Source organism: Sphaeramia orbicularis, chromosome 12, assembly GCF_902148855.1.
Source record: "Sphaeramia orbicularis chromosome 12, fSphaOr1.1, whole genome shotgun sequence".
NCBI lineage: Eukaryota > Metazoa > Chordata > Actinopteri > Kurtiformes > Apogonidae > Sphaeramia > Sphaeramia orbicularis.
The window spans coordinates 379,607-385,606 of record NC_043968.1 but is presented as its reverse complement, the minus strand read 5'-3'; positions in this window follow the sequence as shown (position 1 = coordinate 385,606).

Genomic DNA, 6,000 nt, shown 5'->3' with positions numbered 1-6,000 from the left:
TTTCAAAAAGCACCTAGCTACAAATTTAGCTACTTTTAATTTTAGTTTGGAAGCTCTTATTACCTCCACCAGGAGGTATTGTGATCACTTTGCTTTGTGTGTTTGCGTGTGTTTTTGTTTGTTAGCAAGATAACTCAAAAAGTTATGGACAGATTTTCATGAAATTTTCAGGAAATGTTAATACTGGCGCAAGGAAGAAATGATAAAATTTTGGTGGTGATCAGGGAGGGGGCAGATCTGTCTTGGCAGAGGTCTGCGCTGTCTGAGTGCTTTTCTTGTTAACTTTTGTGAAAGGACTCAAACCCTAAAACTCCCCTATTTTCCTGTAAATGACACCAGATGACTTCCTGTGTCCCAGTCGTATAAACCCACGGTCTGTCTGGAGCTGCAAAAGTGGGACTCTGTGGGTATATTTTAGTCCCTCCAGAATTATGTGGGCAAAAATCCTTGATTATGTAATAGAATATGTGGGTTTTTGTATGATTTTATTCGGCGAAATTGCAGGAAATTGCAAAAAATGTTCGTCTGTTTAAGGTAGAATGGATCGTCTGTTTAAGGTAGCTCCGAATTTTGAGAGGATATAAAGAAACAGATGGATGACTTCACCAAAGAAAAATGCCGAAAGCTCCAAGAAACTATGCACCGGATGGAGGAGAATGTGGACCGCGTGAAACGGGTTGAGGACAATATGGCAGAGACGAAATGATGGGACACTGGGGTTAAGGACACGCTTGTCCAAGTGTTGCAAAATGAACAGGCACTCCAGGAAAAAGTGTGTGATTTAGAGGATCGCACCAGATGAAGTAACATCTGAATGTACGGCATTCTGAGGGTACGTCCATGATGGCTTTTGTGGAGAACCTTATAAAGAGTGAACTTGGCAGTAACTTAAACCCTGAATGTAAACTTTAAAACTGCACATGAACGCCCCCTCATGCTGGAGAACAGGGCTAAGAGTTATATACCCAAAATAACCTTTGACCTTTTCAACATGGCATAGAACAATGAGGGGATTCATGGCCAATGATGAACGACGCTTTTATTAACATTCTGCTGCCGTTAGTGGACGATTTTACACAAATATACTTATAACGTAATAAATACGAATAAAAGTGCTGTATCAGATGAATGAACACGTCCAAAGCGTTTTATACAAGTATCAGGTCAAACCAGAAACAGTTTCAGCCATTTTTCATTTCACTACAACAACAAAAGCACTTGAACACAACGCAAACATCATTTCAAATTCACAAGAGGGAGGGGTTGTTTTCCCAACAGCACCTGAAGGCAGCATCAGTTTTGGCGTCCGGTCTGGATCACTGAACAGTTTCCAGAGTCGGCCGTCGTGGTTTCAGCTCCTCGAATCTGTTTCATCGTCTGGTTCTTGGTTTAATCCTGTGAATGTTTCAGACACAGGCTTTTATTCACATTTACCCTTTTATGGATAAACTGTCCAAACTGTCGACTGATGTCTGAATTTTCAGATTCTTTGTGGTGAATTGCGTGAACCTGTTTCCTGACCTTTAGTATTGGTGTGTTTTTCACCTTTACCTGAACTCTCGGTCTGGCTCACGTAGGAAAATCACCTTTGCCTCCTAATTTGTTTGTTTTACCTACAGGACGCAGGTTATTTTTACAGCACAGCGTTTGCACAGAAAGTACAGCTGCGTTCGAATCAATCTACTGAGGACTGGAACGACAACGAAAATGAGCTTTATTAGTGAATTAACAAAGAATTTAAAAACCAAATATATTCAGTTTATGATCAGAGAAAAGCAGCAGGTTCTGAATATGACCATGTTAAGGTGGATCAGTACTGTCACATGTTGATGATGACGTAATGAGAGGTTTGAATCTGTGTCGATTCAAACCATAACATGATGAAAAACTGAAACGCATTAAAACAGGAGCTAGTTTTAGGATGAAGGTTTCTCTGTTAAAGTGATAAATAACCACAAAAACAACATAAAGAAATGGGAAGTAACGTCAACGTCAGCCATGAATGAATGAGATCTGACAGTTTGTAAAGATTAAATGAGGATGATGATGGTGAGGATGAAGATGGTGAGGATGATGATGATGGCTGTGTGTTTGCTGAGTCAGATTAATGAATGAACTGTCATTAAATCCAAAACATCAGGTTCAATGAAGAAACTGAACCTCTGGCACCAAGCGTCGTTCAGTAGTTTTTGTTGCAGTATTTGTACTCTTCCTCTTCTCACCTGGTCTGTCCCATCCTCCTCCTCTTCCTCTTCCTCCTCTTTTTCCTCCTCCTCCTCTTCCTCCTTGTTCTCAGGTTTTACTGTCGTCACTCAGGTATCCCCTCCCTGTTGGGCGTTGCCATGGCGACGCCCTGTGCCAGACACAAAAACCTGTTCTGAGCCCAGCTGGGTTGTCCTCACTTCCTGAGGGGGCGGAGCCACAACTGTCGATGTAAAAGCTCATTAGTGTGTGAAGTTGGGGGGGTTATTGATGTCATGTGACTGGTTTTAGTGGAGTCATGTGACTGGTTTTATGGTTATTGGAATCCCAGACGGGTGTGCGTGGTAGGATGGGTTTTCTGTGTCTGTTTTCCGTCTTCTTTCCTCGGGTTCTTCCTGTCGTCATCGTTGTCTGCTGTGTCTACTTCCTGTACTCATGTTTTTGTCTGCTGTTTCTACTTCCTGTGCTGTCAGGTTATTGTGCGCTGGTTGGTTTGTTCATCAGTAGGTGAAGCTGTCAGGTAAACTGTCCACAGACGTCATGTAAATCCACTCCTGCTGTGGGTTAGTGGGTGGATGCTGCTGTGGAATGCTGCCAGACCAGAAGCTGACAGAAATAACTGGGGTTTGGTTCTGTGTGTTTTCCACGACGTGTACAAACACGACAGGAGTGTGGATTCAGTGTCTCCAGTGGATCCATGTGGAAAACAAACGCCCTCCACCAGAAACAGAAAGAATGGAACCAAGTATAAAAGTAAAAGGACACAGAAAAAAATCTCTCTATATTAATAACAATAACGACAGTATGGAAGTATATATAAAAATAGGCTCTGTCTACAGCCACAGTACTGAGGCACCAAATATGGGTTTGTCCGTTGGGTCAGTTTGTCCCAGTAGAGTTAGCGCTCCCACAAACAGATGGACTGGTCTGTGTTTGGCTCCACCATGTCCAGAAAGACATTTGAACTCAACAACACCATGATCCGGTTCAATGAGCAGATATCCCAGCAGCAGCGTCACAGCACAGACAAACTGACAGCCTGTGGACAGGAGTGGACAGGTGTGGACAGGTGTGGACAGTGGTGGACAGGTGTGGACAGAGGTGGACAGGAGTGGACAGGTGTGGACAGAGGTGGACAGTGGTGGACAGGTGTGGACAGTGGTGGACAGGTGTGGACAGGTGTGGACAGGAGTGGACAGGAGTGGACAGGTGTGGACAGTGGTGGACAGGTGTGGACAGGTGTGGACAGGTGTGGACAGGAGTGGACAGGTGTGGACGGAGGTGGACAGGAGTGGAAGCTGTCAGTGAACATCAGGTTTATTCCACCAAATATGGACGTGTGACCTTTGACCCAGGTCCAACAGTAGTGTTGGGTTTGGACCATGTGTCGTGTTCTGCAAATACATGCTCTAAATAACAATATTTATATTTGGAATTTTGGAGAAAGGTTGTCAGTCATTTAGAAAATAAAACACGTGTTCATTTTCCTCAAACACATACGTATAAATAGAAGAATCAGACAAACAGAACCTTTTTCAGAGGTCTGAGCTGAATATTCACTTCTATAATGAGTCTGTTTGTTTATGTACAATGAAACACGATTAATATAGATTAAAAATGAATGATATGTAATTGTGATTAATCGAAAATTAATCCACAGCAACCCTGTGTTTAATCTGGTTAAAAATTTTAATCATTTGACGGCACTAATTTGAATGTATTTTTGTCTAGTTTTTGTATATTTTAGTGTTTTAGCTTACCTCAGTGTATTTTTGCTCAGTTCTTGTACATATTAAATGTGTTGTCGCATATTTTTTTTGTACATTTTAATGTATTTCTGTATAGATTTTATATATTGTAAATTATATATTTTAAAAAGATTTAAAAATATGAAATGAATGAATATCTATATATAAATAACAACAACAATAATGACAGTGTAAAATTAATTTAAAAATATCTTTATAGAAACAATATTTTCCTGATATAGTTTTTGATGAATTGAATCTGGAGCCTTAGTTTGGACTTTGGACCAGTACTGAACGGACCAGTACCAAACCAGTACCGAACGGGCCAGTACCGAACAGACCAGTACTGAACCGACCAGTACCAAATGGACAAGTACTTAACGGACCAGTACTGAATGGACCAGTACCGAACAGACCAGTACCAACAGGACTGGTACCGAACGGACCAGTACTTAACGGACCAGTACCGAAAGGACCACGTGCTGAATGGACCAGAACCGAACGGACTAGTACCGAATGGACTAGTACCAAATGGACTAGTACCGAACGGACCAGTACTTAACGGACCAGCACTAAACAGAATCAGCTGATGGATCCCCATTTCCCCGTGTTTGTTTGTGTGAATGTTTTCCTGTCGTTTAATGGCGGCGTCAGTGAAATCCACTTTATTTACTTCCAGAATAAATTAACTGGGTTTAACTCGGCCTTGGCTCAGGGAACATGTTGTCGTTGTGTGATTGCGGCTGAATTATTGATGGTCGTCTTTGGCTCCGAAACAGGACACCAGGTTTCCTCGGTGGGATCAGGTTCCGCCAAAAACAGAAGGTTAATGAGGCCCTGAACGCCTCACCTGCTTCACTGTGTATGATTTACTGACCAGGACTTCTGTGACGTTTTTGTCTGGTGTATTATGTGTTTATGTCTGGTGTATTATGTGTTTATGTCTGGTGTATTATGTGTTTATGTCTGGTGTATTATGTGTTTTTGTCTGGTGTATTATGTGTTTATGTCTGGTGTATTATGTGTTTATGTCTGGTGTATTATGTGTTTTTGTCTGGTGTATTATGTGTTTATGTCTGGTGTATTATGTGTTTATGTCTGGTGTATTATGTGTTTATGTCTGGTGTATTATGTGTTTATGTCTGGTGTATTATGTGTTTTTGTCTGGTGTATTATGTGTTTATGTCTGGTGTATTATGTGTTTATGTCTGGTGTATTATGTGTTTATGTCTGGTGTATTATGTGTTTATGTCTGGTGTATTACGTGTTTTTGTCTGGTGTATTACGTGTTTATGTCTGGTGTCTTACGTGTTTATGTCTGGCGTATTACGTGTTTTTGTCTAGTGTATTATTATGTTTTTGTCTGGTGTATTACGTGTTTTTGTCTGGTGTATTACGTGTTTTTGTCTGGTGTATTACGTGTTTTTGTCTGGTGTATTTCGTGTTTATGTCTGGTGTATTACGTGTTTTTGTCTGGTGTATTATGTGTTTTTGTCTGGTGTATTATTATGTTTTTGTCTGGTGTCTTACGTGTTTATTTCTGGTGTGTTACGTGTTTTTGTCTGGTGTCTTACGTGTTTATTTCTGGTGTATTACGTGTTTTTGTCTGGTGTCTTACGTGTTTATGTCTGGCGTATTACGTGTTTTTGTCTAGTGTATTATTATGTTTTTGTCTGGTGTATTATGTGTTTTTGTCTGGTGTATTATGTGTTTATGTCTGGCGTATTACGTGTTTTTGTCTGGTGTCTTACGTGTTTATTTCTGGTGTATTACGTGTTTTTGTCTGGTGTCTTACATGTTTATGTCTGGCGTATTACATGTTTTTGTCTAGTGTATTATTATGTTTTTGTCTGGTGTATTACGTGTTTTTGTCTGATGTATTACGTGTTTTTGTCTGGTGTATTACGTGTTTTTGTCTGGTGTATTACGTGTTTTTGTCTGGTGTATTATGTGTTTTTGTCTGGTGTATTACGTGTTTATGTCTGGTGTATTACGTGTTTTTGTCTGGTGTATTACGTGTTTTTGTCTGGTGTATTACGTGTTTTTGTCT